Below are 19,894 nucleotides of genomic sequence, written 5' to 3' on the forward strand. Positions count from 1 at the left end.
CTTTTAGCACTGTATATTTGCCTGATTCATTTTAGGATTCACTGTACAACCTAAACTTACATTTCCACATTAAGACAATTTTTTTTTTCCAGTGAGTAAGTGGAATTAGTGATAAGCAGTAATGCAATACATTTGAGATAATATTGATTAAAAAACAGTTAACTTCTATTTATACTTGATAATAATACCAGTAAACTAAAAATTATGTAATACCAAATAAAATAATTGTGATTAACATGGCATTTATACTGTGATTGGTCAGTTAATTTCTCTATGCTTTTAAGAGAAAAAGATTCTTAAGTTGAGATTCAAACATGGTCAAGTTGAAATAGGGCTGATTGTAATAGCAAACAGTACATCAGGGAAAACTACAATGACATTCAAAATTCATGTGGCAGGAAGTGATTTTGAATACAGTCCTGCTTGAAGAAGTATGTGAAATTATCTTTAAGAGAAAATTGAAAATATCTGTCTCAAACTCTTTCTTATGAAGCCATCATGATACTCCACCTGTGTAGCATCCTTTGAATTCAGGAGAAGTTCCAAAGGAAGAATTGTGGCTTGGTGGAGAGGAAGGAACTCAGCACATTATGAGTAAACTCCAAGCAGTGTTCTAAAAATGAATGCACAAAGAAACTTCCAAAGTACCTACTATATGCCTTAGGGATAAAAGAATAGAGACTGCCAAGTTTTAAAATCTGTTTCTAAGAGGTTTCTAGCTTTGCAGCATACTTGAAGTTTAACAAATAGGACATCTTCCTTTAGTAAGGGAAAAATAAAGAAACTCACAAGGATTTTGGATAGCTCTTATAAAACTATATTTTCATGATTTAATTTTAAATGGATTAGAAACATGCAGATTAAATTTCTCTAGAAAGAAGCTACTTAGGAATTGAGGGTAGGTTGCTGGGCCAATGATAGCTTGGCACTGGACAGCTTAGAGTCTTTGAAAATAACTCTCAAATATTTGATGTGCACAAATGGCAGCCAAGTTCCCAGAAAATATTGAGCGGATGGTGGTTACTCGTATGTAAGCTAAATCTCCTAGTGGATTTACAATCACTAGGACATTAACTATGGGATATGTAAGGGAAGTAAGTGATCAGAAGAAATGCAAATAGAGCTCAATGTTCCTTTACTTTATACTCAGTTCCTAATTGACTCTGTCCCGTGTGTGTGTGTGTGTGTGTGTGTGTGTGTGTAAGTCTGTTTCTTTGAGTCCAGCATGATGGATACTTAGTTCACCAGTCATAGTATTGTACATTATATGGATATGTTGATTCTCATTATTATTCTTGTTTTGAAACATGTTTAAAAGAAATAAAAAGCAAGATAGTTCTCCAAAAGCTTATAAAAATTTTAATCCATTTTTTAAATATTTGTTTGTATTGTAATATGCAAAGAAGGGCAGAAATCACATGCAAAAAAAAAAAAACAATAACCGGCAACCATATAAGAGGTGAAATATTAAAGCTCCTTTGAATTTTCTGCACAATTTGCCATTGTCTACTTATATTTCTTCATCTGTCAACTAGCTTCAAAGATTCTCAGTTCAGTTCAGTTGCTCAGTGGTGTCCAACTCTTTGTGACCCCATGGACTGCAGCAGTCCAGACTTCCCTGTCCAACACCAAGTCCCGGGACTTTCAGAGATTCTAATATCTTCAAATGTTTTATGCACTGTATTTAGGGTAATTTTCCTAAAAATTAGCTTATGGCCCCTACAAAACATTGATCAAATGAATGTATTGCTCATCTTTCAGCTGGCTCTGAACACCTACGTTCAGGCTTTTGGAATTACTTGGCCTCAATACCTCTGCAAATCATTGTTTCTTTTTTGAAATATGGTGACTCTCCTTTTGTGTGGAGAGTGCATTTATGATGCAACTGTGGTGTCACATCCACTTTAGAGCATTACTTACCTTCGTGGACTTGATGAAGAACCTCATCTCCTGGTTTCCAAGCTGTGCCCCACTTTTCCCTTAATAAATGAGAGCAGGTCTTAGATTCATCCCTGTAGCCTTGTGTGGAAGAAGTGACTAATAATACAACAAAGTTAATCCCTCTCTTCTGTAGGATAAACTTGTTTTTTATAAGCAGCTACACAAGGATTATTTTATTTCCCAATTTCTCTTGCATTTGGATAAAGTCTTGACAGATTAAAAAAAAATGTGGAATTTTTCATTTCCAGAACAAAGCAATTAATAGGCAATGTTGCCTTATCTTTCCTTTTTTACTCCATCTTGTGATAAGAAGCATAGCCCTTTAAGGTGCAGGAGTCAGAAGAAGGGACCTATGTCCCTGAACCACCCCTGAGAAAAGCTGCATGCCAAGCAGGAGATTCCTCACTGGACGGTTGCATGAATCAGAATAAAACTTGTATTTCTTACACCACTTAAATTTTTGAACTTTGTTGCAGTAGCTAGAATTACCCTACCTAGCAGGCACAGGACCACCAGGTAACTCATTTATTGCTAAAAGAAAAATATGTAACTGAATAAAGTAGTGAGTAAAACTGCCCAGCTCTCCAAAAGTTCTCTTCTACTAAATGCAAAGAATGTCAGCCTGAAAGTTTATGTATCTTTGGTATTTGACCTCAATAAAAACACAAATAACACTGAAGAAGGCAGACCTGTTATCAGTTCAGTTTAGTTCAGTCTCTCAGTCGTGTCCGACTCTTTGCGACCCCATGAATTGCAGCACACCAGGCCTCTCTGTCCATCACCAACTCCCGAAGTCTACCCAAACCCATGTCCATTGAGTCGGTGATGCCATCCAACCATCTCATCCTCTGTTCCCCTTCTCCTCCTGCCCCCAATCCTACCCAGCATTAGGGTCTTTTCCAATGAGTCAACTCTTCGCATGAGGTGGCCAAAGTATTGGAGTTTCAGCTTCAACATCAGTCCTTCCAATGAACACCCAGGATTGATCTCCTTTAGGATGGATTGATTGGATCTCCTTGCAGTCCAAGGGACTCTCAAGAGTCTTCTCCAACCTGTTATCAAACGCTACCAATTAAAGGTTTTAATTATGCTTCTTAAGACTTCTCCGAGTTTCCTATCTTCATATCTAATATGTAACATGCTACTGGGACATCCTACTAATACAATTAGTACTACTACCACCATGCTGACTAGTGGCAAATATTTATTGATCATTTCCAATTTATTGATAATAGGCACTGTTGTAAGCATTTTATATATACTCACTCACTTAATCTCACGACAACCCTATGAAGACTAAAGTAGATAATGAAATTGAGGCAGTGAAAGGTTAAGTAACTCCAGCAATCAGACTCTAGAGATTATATTGCTTAATAGGTCTTAGTTAAATTGAATTTGCACAACAATGTAATAAGGGTTGGGACTGGAGAAGGGTATGGTACTAAAAGGCTAGAGACAAGGAAAACAAATGTAGTGTATGACACAGCCCTGTCCACGGTATAAACTGAGATGAAAAGTTAAAAGTAAACTTTTACTCAATAATATCCTAGATGTTTACCAATGAATAACAAAGGAATTTTAAAACATGTTAACTCTGTTTTCAAGCAATATTCAGTCTATTATGCCAGCTGGTGGGGCCCAGTAGATTCCACTTATTTAGTTTCCTAAGGAGGTATTGGGGTCACTGTGGCTTCTAGAAGCCCTGGAAATAGATGCACACTGCAGCTACCTGCGCCTATGCAGAGGCTCCTTGGAAATGTTAACAATGAAGACATATGTTAAAAAAAGGAACAACAATGGTAGGAGCAAAACAGTTTCTACTTCCTTAGAATTGAATACTTTTATCCCTTTATTTCAAATTAAACAAGAACTGTTAGTGAGGAGTTTTCTTTCTCAAGAGCTCTAGCCATATACAAATGCAACTCAGGTGGTTTCCTCTCCTGGGGCTCAAAATCAAGTAGAGGAGAGAGGAGCCAGGCCAGCAGGTCTTGTGGTTTCCATTGTTTGGTTTGGCTACAGTTGCAGCCTTTGGCATATTCCATGTACTTATGGAAAAGCAAACCTCAAACGTTTGGCTAGATTTTACAAGTTGTTTGTGAAATTCCCAAAGACAGAAAAATAAACCACAGAGCTTTGGGTGAAAAATGCAGCACTGTGTTTCTAATGAAAATTCACTATCCTCCTTCAAGTGTACAAATTTCACCCTCAAGTCTCCTTGCTTCACAATATGTATTTTCATATATATCTTTATTATTTTTCCCTGAAAGAGGCTCTCAACATAAGTAGGATAAAAAATAAAACCTGAAAGCAAGTAGCAAGATTCACTGAAATAGCTTGCAGATCAAGAAATTAGGGTTTTATCCCTAATTTTCCAATAAGAATATTTAAACTTCAATAGGTCACACAATCTTAGTTTCATATAAGTATGAATTTCATATATATAAAATTTGTGATTTATGATGCTAAGAATTAATTATGCGCTTTCATTTATAGTACATTCTCTTCAAGCTCCATCTTTTGTACCATTTTATAGTTTTCTTATTCTGTTCTGATACTCTCTCTAGTTATTATCTCTCACAAAGAAACTCACTATAATTTGTACAGGTTATATCTTTGGGTACATATTGGGTACAATGGCAAGTCAAGAAAATATAAGCCATCTAGTGTTTCAAGCAAAGGACATTTCACGTAAGGGAATTTCTCTATAGGTGATAAGCCAAACAACAGATGTTGAAACAAACAGAATTAGGCTATAGCAGGAAATTCACATTTTTTCAATAAATACCTTGGAGCAACACCCACCATGTGATTTTTCAGTTTAGAGGGATTATCTCAACTTGCCCCAGCCTACAAGACCCATAGAGGTATCTTCTAAGTGGCAAGGATCTAAATGTACATGGTATTATCTCCCAATCTCTGACACTGTCTGTCTCGTTAAGGCATATAAGGTACTTACTTCTTGCTGCTTCCAGGATCAACCTGAATATCATCCATATAACTGAGTTATGCGGTGATCTGTGAAACGTGCTGATAATTAAAGTCTCTGAACAATATATTATGACAGAGGGCAGGAAAGGTAACACAGCACTGAGTGTTTCTTCTTTTTTCAGTAGACCCTTGATTACCATTAGGAAGCTGTAGTTCTGGTAGTCATCACTGTTACCATGATGGTTACTGTAGCCATTTCTTTATTCTCCAAATACTTCCTTTCAGCCAGTGTTATACTTCAGGTAACTGTGTACTTAATGTCTCTGCCTGTGACAGATTGCTATTTTTTCAGTTTCCATCTGCAGGGAGGTTATCACCATATTAAAGATTAAGCAGATGAGTCTCTCAATCTCAGTATCCTGCATTAGGGTCTGTTTCCCGGAAACACTTCCAATAGCAAATACTATTTATTTCAGATCCAGTCAGAAAATGGAAACTGTTCTATTTGGAGTGAGAAACTCAGCATACTGAATTAAACAGGTGGTAAAGAAATTGAGAAGACAAACAAGACAGTGAAGCAATCAGAGATTACCAGAAGGAGACCACTAGCAAAAAGACAGCAGGAGACCACTACACTCCCCTGTGACCGGAGTAACACTAGGAAAAGTGTGTTATTCACTAGAATCGAGACATCAGGGAAGTCCTGCAAGTTTCAGAATCAGGTCAGGAGTTGTTCTGAAGGAGTTAGGCCATAGAAATAAAATCTGTTTAGTGAAGAGTGAGAACCATGGAAAAGATACGACTACTGCTCAAAAGTGCCCACACAAAACAAAGAGAAAGAGAAGAAAGAGAAAGTAAGCAGTAGAAGGGAGGGATAGGGAGAGGAAGAGTTTCCTGACTCTTCCTCTTCCTTTCCAGCTTCCTCTCCAACTCTCTCAACAACTTAACCAGTGTTTCTGTTAGCCAAACCTAACCAGACAGCAGTTAGCAAAGGACCTGTGGGATTGTAGCTTGCAAGTAAAGGAGGGGAATGGATCTGAAATCAAAAAACAAAAATAATCGCTTATGTGTGAATCCTTGTAAAATAGACAATGCTGTGCAGTCGGTGTAGAAAATTTTTAATTCATGCAAATGTCATGGTATAGACTTTATTCTCTTCTTTGCTTCTCTTCGTACCTTTAGCAGGTCTTGGTGTGACATGTGCAGTGCTGTAATAAATAGTATTGTATGGAGCCACAAAAATTTATATCTTCATTTCCCTAGTGATTACCACTTAAATTATCTCCAGACCCTGATACCACAATCAGTGCTAGAGCTTCCTGAACTTTGATACAGTTAATTTATAGTGAAATTTTTGAATGTTGGGCTACATGAATATTAATCTCATCAAGTATGACACAGTTCTCCAGAATGGACCACTCTAGCTTCTACTGCAAGAAAATTAAGTATTTTTGCTATATTCTTACTAATAATCATTAATCTTACTGATCAACTTGAATTTTTTGCTAATCTGAGCTGTAGAACATGTACTCATCACTGTCTTAATTGCATGGTCCCACTTACTAATAAGAATAACTCCAAGTATCTGTTGACCATTATTTTCTTTCCATGTGTTGCTTAGCCATAACTTTGTTTCTATTGTGTTTCTTATCTTTTGGTTCTGTTAATGTTTATTTTAAAAATTCCTTTGAATTATAAATATTAATATCTTTTGGTTTAATTCATGCAAAAATATTCTATTGTGATATTTGTCAAGAGTTAGCATTGTCATTTATATTGTAAAAACTATTTTTGATGTAACAAAATCCAATTTTTTATGGTTTGTGTTCTTCAGTCTTATTAAAGAAAATTTCTTCTAACACAAATACACAAAAATATTCTGCTTGTGTGCCCTTTTTTAAATTGTAAAATTTTATTTTAAAGAGATGGAAATACAAGATCAGATTACCTGCCTCCTGAGAAATCTGTATGCAGGTCAAGAAGCAATGGTTAGAACCAGACATGGAACAACAGACTGTTTCCAAGTTGAGAAAGGAGCATGTCAAGGCTGTATATTGTCACCTTGCTTACTTAAGTTATATGTAGAGTACATCATGCAAAATGTTGGGCTGGAAGAAGCACAAGCTGAAATCAAGAATGCCAGGAGAAATATCAATAACCTCAGATATGCAAATGATACAACCCTTATGGCAGAAAGCAAAGAGGAACTAAAGAACCTCTTCATGAATGTGAGAGAGGAGAGTGAAATAGCTGGCTTAAAATTCAACATTCAAAAAACAAAGATTGTGGCATCCAGTCACATCACTTCATGGCAAATAGATGGGGAAACAATGGAAACAGTGACAGACTTTATTTTCTTGGGCTCCAAAATCACTGCAAATGGTGACTGCAACCATGAAATTAAAGATGCTTGCTCCTTGGAAGAAAAGCTATGACAAACCTAGATAGCATGTTCAAAAGCAGAGATAATTACTTTGCCAACAAAGGTCCATACAGTCAAAGCTATGATTTTTCCAGAGTTGGACCATAAAGAAAGCTGAGCACTGAAGAATTGATGCTTTTGAACTGTGGTGTTGGAGAAGAGTCTTGAGAGTCCCTTGAACTGCAAGGAGATCAAACCAATCAATACTAAAGGAAATACATCCTGAATATTCATTGGCATGACTCATGCTGAAGTTCAAGCTCCAATATTTGGCCACCTGATGTGAAGAACTAACTCATTAGAAAAGACCCTGATGCTGGGAAAGATTGAAGGCAGGAGGAGAAGGGGACAACAGAGGACAAGACGGTTGGATTGGATCACCAACTCAATGGACATGATTTTGAGCAAGCTCTGGGATTTGGTGAAGGACAAGGAAGCTGGCATGCTACAAATCCATGGGGTCGCAAAGAGTTAGACAAGACTGAGTAACAGACCTGAACTGATTTTTACTCAATCCATCATAGTTTACCTTCGTTTTGCTTAAATATGACCTTCTTTTTTCTCTAGTGTGTCATTGCCCCACATTATATGCAAAATGTTCCATCAATTCCCAAATAATTGATATTTTCACATGAAGTTTCTCGGCTTATAAGATACTCTTATTCTGATCCTTCTATGTTCCATGTGTATTTGTCTATAACTAGGGCAATAGTACATTGTTTTAAAATGTAATGGATATATTGTATGTTTTATGAACATTTGATAAGCTGGATAATCACTCTTTGGCTTAATTACTTTTATTTTTGGAAATTGATGCAGTTATTTATAGATCTTTTTTCCTACGCTTACATTTTATGATACAATGTTTAAAAAAATAGAAATATACTGTCTTTCTATAGCCTTCTGTCATTTCTATTGTAACTCAATTGTTTATTAATAGATTGCTTTGCATTTCAGACAAATAATTGTATATATACATATATATGCATATAATATACATATAAACTATTTTATATTTTAATTATACATATGCATACTTTTGTTAATTATTTCTAAGATTAGCATTACAGTCAGAAAATTCAGTCTTTGTTGTTTTTTTAAATCTAGTATGGTTTTTGTTCATTTTTTATTAGTATTCTATGCAAATTCTGCCTTGTTCCTGGGCAGAGGAGGACAAGACCAGAATGCTGTCCATTCTGTCTGCATATGTGCAGCGGGGGTTCCTCACTGGCTGGTCTCTGGCAACTGAATCAGCAAAGGTTGGAGCTGTGAGGCTGGGATGCCAGGCGATCATCCTCAGAAAACAGGAATGCCATGGTCTGTTGAGTCTGTAAACAGTGCTGGCCATCATGAGTGGAGTGTCAGTTTTGCACCATGCTGTGCTCACTGCTTGATATATAATGGTTCATTAAGTCTCACAACACCATATGCAAAAGACCCCATCTATTCCCAAACAATCGATACTTATGAGGAGACTGCCACCACCATTCCCATTTTAAAAATGAGATGACTAAGGCACAGGAAAGTGAAGTAAATTGGATTTTTGAAAGAAGTGAAGAATATAGAATTTTATATGATATCTCTGTTTGTAAACTTTGGAAACATTTACAAATATTTTGAAATGGTAATTCAAATATTTTAATACATTACCACCAACAACAAAAATTAATCTTCATCTTATAGATACTAGAAGTGAAATGAAATGAAGTCACTCAGTCGTGTCCAACTCTTTGTGACCCCATGGACTGTAGCCTACCAGGCTCCTCTGTCCATGGGATTTTCCAGGCAAGAGTACTGGAGTGGGTTGCCATTTCCTTCTCCAGAGAATCTTCCCAATGCAGGGATCCAACCCGGGTCTCCCACATTGTAGGCAAACGCTTTACCATCTGAGACACAAGGGAAAGGAGTACTAACTGAGTGTCAAATTGAAGCAGATTTAAAATTCAGTGCTTTTTCTAATGAATGTTCTCTTGTGGGTGTTATTACGTGGAATAATTTCCTAGAGTACAAAGTATATATTTGTAACAGAGAAACTTCTTGTGTAAGCACTATAGCAGCACATTCTATACTACACAATTGTAGAAACTAGTTAAAAGACCAACCACATATCCAGATAATCAGTGGATTACAAGTTTATAGGCTTCAGAGATAAAAGGGGGGGTTACTTTATCATCTCTTATTCATCCTTAAATACACAATTACTTTCAAAAATTTTAAAGCACTACATATTAACACTCAGTGTCATAAAGAAATAAAATAAAGCACAGTCTCATACAGAAATAATAACTTGAGGAACCTCCCTGATGGTGCACTGGTTAAGACTCCACACTTCTATTGCATGGGGCTTTCGTTCAATTCCTGGGGGGCGGAATCTAAGAGCCCACATGCTGCCCAGCAGAGCAAAATAAACCAAAAAACAAAGGATTAAAAAATGTACAAAAAAAAATAGTAACAGAATTAGTCTAGTCAAGGCTATGGTTTTTCCAGTGGTCATGTATGGATGTGAGAGTTGGTGAAGAAAGCTGAGCACCGAAGAATTGATGCTTTTGAACTGTGGTGTTGGAGAAGACTCTTGAGAGTCCCTTGGGCTGCAAGGAGAACCAACCAGTCCATCCTAAAGGAGATCAGTCCCGGTTGTTCATTGGAAGGATTGATGTTGAAGCTGAAATTCCAATACTTTGGCCACCTCATACGAAGAGTTGACTCATTGGAAAAGACCCTAATGCTGGGAAGGATTGGGGGCAGGAGGAGAAGGGGCTAACAGAGGATGAGATGGTTGGATGGTGTCACTGACTCGATGAACGTGGGTTTGGGTAAACTCCTGGAGTTGGTGATGGACAGGGAGGCCTGGCGTGCTGCGATTCATGGGGTCGCAAAGAGTCGGACACGACTGAGGGACTGAACTGAACTGAACAGAATTAATGAAAAAAAAAGTTGGAAGATAGGACTTCCCTGGTGATCCAGTGGCTGACTTCGCATTCCCAATTCAGCCAGCCTGGGTTTGATCCCTGGTCAGGGAATTAGATCCCACTTGCTGCAACTAAGACTTTGCATGACACAGCTAAAAAAAGATCTCACATACCACAACTAAGACCTGGTGCAGCCAAATAAATAAAAATAGTAAAATGAGAGTGTCCTGTATCCCCAGAGGAAAGTACAAAGAAGGTATCATAATAGCAGATCTGTCAAGCTAGTGCTCTAAGGCAGTTCTCTGCCTTTGTTTCAATGGTCCCTAAAATAAATTGTAATGTGAATGTACGTGTGAATGTTACATGGCTACAAAACTTTTACTGTTTCTTTTTTAAGATACTTTTTTCTAGATTGCATCTTTCTTACATTTTGTCATCCCCAAATCCTTATTTTCTGAAATAAATTATGGTTGTAAACATTTTAGTGTTTTTTGTTTTGTTTTCTTTTCTTAAAAAAAGACTTTCCTTCTTTCTCTAAATTAAAATGTCTTGGTCTCAAAAATTCTTCAGAATTTTATATGTATTTCAGCAATACAAAATTCTGAAAACTGTTGCTATTATTTGTTACATCTGTGTGTATCAGAACACCCCTTTCTCTTCAGTTGTTATACTAAATCTTCAGTGATGTTAACCTGAGGCTGAGCGAGGGGTGTGTAGTCACATGTGGGTGACTGTACTAATGTGATCAATTCCAATGATCACTTTACTTAATATCCATTATCTATTAGGAAAGGCGAACTTTTGACCTGTATCTGAGCTGTCTTTGCCTCTGTGGCTTCTGGCTCCTTTGATGTCCTTTTATTAAATGATTTTTCTGAATTTATATTTAATTCATATTCTCCCAAAAGAAAATAAAGAATATGACTATCAAATTGCTTAATTCTTGGATGGAATTTTGAAAACAATCTATTAATTTTACACAGTTTTTGACTAAAGCAAATGGTTCTGACAAACCTAACACCTGATCTCTTTCAAGGCAATGAGTTTCTCATTGATCTCCTAGGCTGCTAGCCTGGGAAAAGTGAATTGATAAGTAATCAGCTACCATGAAAATAAATCCACAGCACTGTATTTTGGAAACTCACAGTCAAAAACAGCAAACGAAGAGATGATTATCAGTTACTATAGATTTCTCTATTGGAAAAGACTTTACAGAAAATTAAATAGGTGAGTTCACTAAATATAAATAAATACTAACATTCATATGGACAGCAGAAGCATTAGCAATATTTTTTGATTACTAGGCAAGGAACACTGAAAATGATTTGTATTTTCATGAAATCTACATCATCTCATCCATTTTATATAGATTTTAGCACATACAAATGCAATGCATATCTTTTTCTCTTCATCATGATGTAAATATCTTAAAAAATATGCATTTTCTTATCTATTTGTTCTGAGTTTACTTGATGTTCAGTTAAATCATTCTAAACACATCATAATAAAAAAACTATGACAAAAATGTGCAAACAAACTTAATATTTGAGAAAGTACCTGGTATGCAGATGAAATGGATTTTCTTGGAATATATTCATGCATGTTATACTTTCTGCGCATTTATTTCTTCTTTGTCATCATTCAAAACTTATTACATATATCATGAAAATGTCACTGATCTGATAAATATGGATCATTGAGCAGTCAAAAATATGACCTTTAAGTGAAATAAGAGAAGAAAGGGAAAGAACTAATATTTATTGTTTCATTATTATTTGCCAAGTGCTCTGCTATGAGATTATATATACATGTATATAAATCATCATATCAATTACATAAACTATCATTATTATTTTTATTCAAGAAAAGAAAAACTATGCTGAGAGATATTTTAAATGCCTAACTAAACTGTGTATTACTGTAGATAGAAATTTAAACCCAGAATCATCTTCCAGTCTTCTGCTTCCATCTATAATTACTTGTATCAGACAGACTCTTCTGCCAAGAAACTACTAAATCTGGCTAGCATTAAAACAAACAAACTGCAGTTTGAAAGAACCTTGGAGCAGACAAGGAAGCCAGGTTTTCAGGGGCCACAAGCCTGAAGAGAGAAAAGTACCATTTTAAACAGCCTTCCATTCACCACTGATTTTTTTTCACTTTGGACATTTGCAAATCCCAAGACAAGATAAAGAGGCTGAGCAGAAAACAACATCATAGATTTTGTGGCCAACTCGCTAAGATGGTATGGGAAAAATAGTAGTAGTAATGGTTAGCATGGCAGCAGAAATTTGAGAAGCCAAATTAGGAGAACAGGAAATCATAGAAAAATGAAGTGACATTGGCATACCTCTCCCCTCAAGTCTGAACCAATTCCTCATCTTTGCATGGAGGGAAAGAAAAATCAAGAAACGAAGAGGAAAATGTTTGATAAATCCTGAAACACTCAAGAGTGCTTAACAATCTGACAGCGCTAGGCTGTTCACCAAAAAGGAGGAGCCCTGAAAAGCCCCAGCCTTTCCATTGAGACCACTGGGAAATTGTGTAGGAGTTTGAACACAGTAGATCAGGGCTACCAAAGAGTAAAAACAGCTTAGAAAAGTTTTTAGTCTCAAATTGGATTAAAGTGATCTACCTATTTTTTACCTGCCTACCAGATGAATACTAAAAGTCCTCTCTGAATAAAGGTAACAGTATTCAGAGTCTTTATCACTTTTTTACATGCAAAGATTGATACTCAGTTAAAAAATTACCAGGCATGACAGAGGCAGAAATGAATTATCAAAAACCAAAAGAAAGACATAGACAATAGAAACAAACCCTGGTGGCTCAGGCGGTAAAGCTTCTGCCCGCAATGCGGGAGACCCGGGTTTGATCCCTGGGTCGGGAAGATCCCCTGGTGAAGGAAATGGAAACCCACTCCAGTACTCTTGCCTGGAAAATGCCGTGGATGGAGAATCCTGATGGGCTACAGTCCATGGGGTGGCAAAGAGTCGGACACAACTGAACGACTTCACGATCACATTCACCAGTGGCTAAGATTTTAGAGTTATCAGAAACAAACTTTAGAGCAACTTTGAATAAAATGTTCACAACCATTACAAAAATATATACAGTGATGGACTTTAACACAGGGATGACATCTGAAAATAAAGATGAATATTTTCAACCCAAAGTATAATTTCTGAAACTAAAAACTTAATAGATTAAAGAGTCTCTTGATGAAAGTGAAAGAGGAGAGTGAAAAAGTTGGCTTAAAGCTCAACGTTCAGAAAACTAAGATCATGGCATCTGGTCCCATCACTTCATGGGAAATAGATGGGGAAACAGTGGAAACAGTGTCAGACTTTATTTTTTTGGGCTCCAAAATCACTGCTGATGGTGATTGCAGCCATGAAATTAAAAGACGCTTACTTCTTGGAAGGAAGGTTATGGCCAACCTAGATAGCATATTGAAAAGCAGAGACACTACTTTGCCAACAAAGGTCCATCTAGTCAAGGCTATGGTTTTTCCAGTGGTCATGTATGGATGTGAGAGTTGGACGATGAAGAAAGCTGAGCGCAGAAGAATTGATGCTTTTGAACTGTGGTGTTGGACAAGACTCTTGAGAGTCCCTTGGACTTCAAGGAGATCCAACCAGTCCATCCTAAAGGAGATCAGTCCTGGGTGTTCACTGGAAGGTCTGATGTTGTAGCTGAAACTCCAATACTTTGGCCACCTCATGCAAAGAGTTGACTCATTGGAAAAGACCCTAATGCTGGGAAGGATTGGGGGCAGGAGGAGAAGGGGACGACAGAGGATGAGATGGTTGGATGGCATCACTAACTCGATGGACATGGGTTTCGGTAAACTCCGAGAGTTGGTGATGGACAGGGAGGCCTGGCGTGCTGTGATTCATGGGGTCGTAAAGATTCGGATACGACTGAACTGAACTGAACTGAACTGAACAGCAGGAAAGAGAAACAGTGACTAGAATATTCCTCGGTAGAATGGAGACCAACACCTACTTCTTTTAGTGTCATCACAGTTGGCATTACTTCACTTCTGAAGGACTTGAGTTTCTTGTGACTGACTCCTCACATTAGATCTCAACATCAATATCACTTTTTCAGAGAGATTTTCTACAGTTGCTCAATTTAGTAGGTCTCCTCTTGCTCTACTTACCTATCCATCACACTTTTCTTTTTGTTTCCTTTAAAACACTTCTCAGTGCAAAAGACTTTAGCTAATAAAATTGATAGGTGGAAGGATAATAAAATTTATATGTGTAAGCTCCAATACTTTGATCACCTTATGCAAAGAGCTGACTCATTGGAAAAGACTCTGATACTGGGAAAGATTGAGGACAATAGGAAGAGGAGGCGACAGAGGATGAAATGGTTGGATGGCATCACTGACTCAATGGGCATAAATTTGAGCAAACTCCAGGAGATGGTGAAGGACAGGGAAGCCTTGTGTGCTGCAGTTCATGGGATCACAGAGTCAGACATGACTTAATGACTGAACAACAACAACAAAGGATTATTTTTCCTATTTAAGCTTAGGTAAGTTACTTCTCTGGATACAACTTTTTCTTCACATAATAATAATACTAATTTGCCTAATTTATTTAAGTTAAATATTATTATAGATTCAATGAAACAATATGTATAAAGCACCTAGCTCAATGTGAAGGTAATTTTCATTTTATCAAAGAGTAAAACAACATTTTGAAGAGTTGAAGGTATTTGGAAAGTAACTGATACCCAAGGAGTAGCTAAAATGAAAATAGCTGCCTCACAGTAGAAACCATAATGGTCCTGATGTCAGATGTCTTGGAACCAGTTCTTATTTTAAAGCTTACCTATGTGGTGGCATTGTTCTGTCCCTTTTTGGAATTAATAATTTAAAGAGAAAAAATGTACATGTCATAATTCTGAAAATTAAAGTGAAAAAAGTTTCAACATAAGCCTGGTATTATCATTAAGTCTGCCTGCCACATAATTCACTTACCATTCCCCAATTTATCAAATATTCTAGAGTTTCCATTGTCCAAAAAGTGATCGTCATTTCTCTTTTGTGGTTTGGTAATGTATATTTTGACATCTCTCTACTTTACTTCACCTTGATCAACCAGAGAAAGATATAGAAATGAGGTTCCTGTCTGGAAGTTTGCCAAAATTACATTGATTTTATAATTAAATGCTACTTCCTACATGAAGCATTTAATTCTTCGATGCCCAGGTATTGCAAATGATGTTGTCAAGTTAAAAAGAAGGTAAAGTATCATTTGCTTCCTTAAATAAAATATTACTGAGGTTGGCTTGAGATCACTGAAGAGATCATTTATGGTGAGAACACTTTTTCATTCACTGTCCTAAGCAGATATATACAAAACTGATTTTGTATTCTCTAAATAAGGACTTAGAGGCTATAAGGTCTCTGTTGGAACTACTCAACATTACAGTTAAAGTTTAAAAGCAATCACAATATGTAAACAGGTAGAATGGCTATGATCCATTAAAACTTTATTTACAGAAACAGGCAACCAACTCTTGGTACATAATTGTCTTACCTCTATTTTAAGTGATTAAGAAATTGCTATGAGGAAAAATAAACATATAGACAAGGAAGTGCTTTGCCTTTTTAAGAAAAATAATTTAGCATAAATCGATGACATAGAATATTTTCAGATAATCCAAACTCTAATAAAGAAAAATAAAGAATTAATCCTTACTTGCAGCAGAAAGTTGCTAACTGTACATATAACGTGTTCTTTTTTTCCCCTGAACACACAAACTGCCTTGCAGTGAAGTATGGCTGCAGTTTGGCCAACAGAAATGGGCAAATGTTTTTAAGATGTATCATTTCTAGGTTTGAGTCAAAAAATTCCCCCACGTATAATCTTTACCTACTTCCCCATCTGTCAACCAGATCCAGAGGATCCAGCAAAAGCCTGAGATGCCAGGAGATGGAGGAGCCTGAGTCACTAAGTGACTCTGTGAAGCACAACCCCTAACCCCTCCGTGCCATCAACTGGACAGTTAACTTCCATTTTACCAACTTAACGAAATATCAGAGTTGACGTTTTACCAACTAGTATTAACAATCATAAAACAAAATTGGTACGAGAAAACCGAAATGCATAGAACTGACTTAATGTGTTGGCAGCAGGTGGTGAGGACATAGATGTAGTAGGCCTTTGACTAGAGACCCTGCTCTGCCATGAGAAACACATAAAATGGGGGGCTGAGATTGGAAAAATCAAGAATGTGTGTTGGTTAGCTTATCTGCCTCTAACAAGGTATTACAAGACAGAGATGCACTCAGACAATGACTGACTGGCTTTCACGGTGAGAGCAAGGCCTTTATAGTTGGTAAAAGATGGTGTTGAAGATTAAAAATGGATAAAACTGAAAAAAATAATTTGAGTGCCACAGGCCTAGTAAGATTTCTCCTTGACCCAAGTACTTGATCTTGTAGCAAAGATCAGATGATCAGATTAAGGGTGTTACCTTTCCACTTAAGATTACTTTTTTTCTAATTACCTTTAATTGTCTGCTACTATAAAAGAGCAAAACAGGGAAGAGAGGGAAGGGTGGAAGAGAAAATTAAAGATGAGAACAAAAGAAAGAAATCATGCTTGAGAATTATGTCTAGTAAAAACTTGGATATAAAAACTGGCACATGAAACAGGATGGCAGGAAGTAACTTACAGGTTTCTTAGTTTTAAAGAGGTTTTATTGCCACAAAAACCACAAACCTGGACCAAAAAATATTTTAGTGTCCAAGCCTTAGAACAACTTTTGGGTCCAAAGGCAGGAAGGGGATTGTGAAAACTCTTCAGTTCCCAAAGGTGATGGTGATGAATAAAAGAGGAAAATGCAGAGCATGGAACGCCTTAGAGAACATCTCCCAGAAAGTAGAATCTAAGTTTGGATTTTTCTCCCATTCCTCTCTTGTCCCAGTGAAAAATCACCACAAAGCTATGAAATGAAATAGAAATATGTCAAATAGGTCCAGTTCAAACAAAGAGCAAAAAAAAAAAGCATTTTGAGCATTACTATGTATAACAATGATACAACTTATAAAACTGCATACCTGTGTATGTGTGCATCACAGATATGTGTGTGAATGCATGCATACATTCATATACATACACATTTAGCTTTTAAGAAAACAATATATGCTTACACATTTTGTAGTTCATAGTCCACGATTCTAATCTCTGCAAATGTAGCCAATGCCTTGGGCATATCCTTGCCTTTGGCACACTCCAGGGGAAATTCCTAGCTGGTCCTTCTCAGACAGTCCTCTCATAGGACCTTGTGCATATCTTCTATTTCCATCAGTAGAGCAGACCCTCAAAGTACACTCAGCAAAATCAAGTAAGCACTGGTCACTGCTTTGTCATCCCTAACACAAAACCACCTTCTGAGTGATTGTTGAGCTATTTCAGTTATAGATTGAGATGCTTAAAATCTATTCTTCGTAAAAATAAAGCACATCAATTTAATATGTTTGTAACTAGAAACAAAGCAGCGGTATCAATATTTTCTGTCATCATGTATAACAGAAAAAAAATGTCCCCTCTACTAGAGGATAAAAAAAGAATACATCTCATCTCACCTACTGACTTTTAATGCAGAACAGCACTTTTTATTTTACCAATTACCCAGATACAATACATTTTTAATTCCTTTATAGTGACTGATCATCTTAGATAATTAAAAGTTAATGACCTGAAAAAATAGCAGAAGCTTAACTAAGTATATTATTTGTTTTTATCCCTATTTAGATTGCATAATCCAAATGACTTATAAATATTACTATCTTTTATTGTAAAAAAATGATTTTCACTTCAGAGTTCTCATGTTCAAATGCCACAACATAGGAAAGCCAGGGATACTATGTAATATATTATACCTTGTGGTGCTGTGGATACAGAAAATAACTGTAAACTTCTGATATATTTCTATGAAATTTTAGTATAAAACATATTTTTACTTTTTCATTACATTTGCAATTATAAATGCAGAGAAAGTCACTTTAAATCTGACACTAAGAAAAGTACAACTGATTCTGAGACATTTATCCTTGCATATATCTTTTATTTAGATATTTTCATAAACAAGTCAATCCAAAAGATTATTATGTTGTGTTGGAACAAGAGCTAAGATTTAATCCACAAAAGCATATCCTTAATATTTACCAGTTGTGTTAAGTCAGAATACTTCCAGGATGTGAACTGCAGGAGTTTCCAACATTGTGTCTTGGGGCTTTGGGCAGAAAGCACCCTGGATGTGGTCCAGAAATCACTTTCTCTCATCTTTACCCTTTACTTTAGTTTTGGCTTGATGTGTTTGAAAAGCAAAAGAGAGCTAAGTGGCAGTAAAAATAAAGTAGATTCATTCTGTTTTCGAAATTTTAGATAACTTTAAAAAGTTACCACGTTTGAAAAAACAAATTAAAAAATAGAAACATTAGATGGACTTAAAGCTCGTCTCATACAACAGATGACAAAGGCCAATGAAAGAAAGTAAAGCTTTATGAATAGAGTTCAATAAGAAAAGTAAAGGCGAGAATAAATGCATATTTACCTTAGACACCACGCGACAGTGCACCAAGCTCTTTGACAGGTGATAAAGATACAACTTGGCACCAATCAGCAGTTATTTTGGGCACCTACAAAAGAGGTGGTGAAGCGGAAATATCTGTCCAAAAATTAATCTGCAGCTGCGCAACACAGTGCTTCATCAGCTCCAGGCTGTGATACGAAGCACCGTCAGGTATGTGGAAGTTTCTTAAATATCAGACCATCAAAATAAATTTTTAACAATTGAGTGAAGAACAGATGGGCTCCCTATTAGTAAATAGATACTGTATACAAACAGAGGTAAGATTTTTTCATATATTTTATCTTCCATAAACTTAAGAGTCATATTGATTTTACTAGTAAGATATCTTCAAGAAATCTGATTATGTACAACCCCAGATAATTTCATCCTTTTCAGCAGCACAGTTTTTGCTGAAGCAAGATTAACAGTTGTAAGCAGATTCTGTGTACCCAGTTCAGGTGTTTGAGGATGCCCCTGCTTGAAACATGATGTGGAGACCCAATCATGGGTACCACTCACTCTTGTCGTGATTAATTAGATATTACCTCCATTTCTCAGCTTCCACCAAAGCAAATATTGCTTTCACAAATGCACAGGCTATCCTGTCCTTAGTGCTGACCTGCTTATGTTAAAATCTGTCATTTCATGAGAAATAATAAAAAATTACATCCTATACACTGGCCTAGTTTTAACCAAGTAGTTGGTGATTCAGCTTGATATCCAGTAAAACTTTTAAACAAAGTGGGAAGAAGGAGATTTACTTTTAATAAGAATTTACAGAATCACAAATATATAGTAAAATTGATTTTTGAAATAAATGAAAGGATTATGGCATTGATGTGATTTTCTTTTTGTGTTATAATTGAATCTTGCTTCACTAATTTTCTTTTACAAAAAGTGATCAAGTATTATAACCTTTCTTTTTATCCTAGTGAATAATTATTGTTTTAGATGACTTAACAATATCCATCTCTCAGGATAAAATCTAATAATTAATTCATACCAAGCTGTCAACTCATGCATTTATTTAAATGCACTGAGAAATACTGGTAGCTCTGCTGCTCTTGATTTGTCTTAAAATCATGTAAAATAACCA

General features: G+C 36.2%; 1 long non-coding RNA gene across 1 annotated transcript in view; it reads right to left on the bottom strand.

The window, feature by feature from the left end:
* Positions 1–544, bottom strand: part of LOC145526591 (uncharacterized) — a 36,809-nt gene extending 36,265 nt beyond the window's left edge. Inside the window, exon 1 of the long non-coding RNA XR_014069008.1 lies at positions 511–544. This is a non-coding gene — a long non-coding RNA (uncharacterized LOC145526591). The remainder of the gene's footprint in view (positions 1–510) is intronic.
* Positions 545–19,894: the final 19,350 nt, after the last annotated feature.

This window comes from Giraffa tippelskirchi, chromosome 2, assembly GCF_054371585.1.
Source record: "Giraffa tippelskirchi isolate mGirTip1 chromosome 2, T2T-mGirTip1v1.2.pri, whole genome shotgun sequence".
Lineage (NCBI taxonomy): Eukaryota > Metazoa > Chordata > Mammalia > Artiodactyla > Giraffidae > Giraffa > Giraffa tippelskirchi.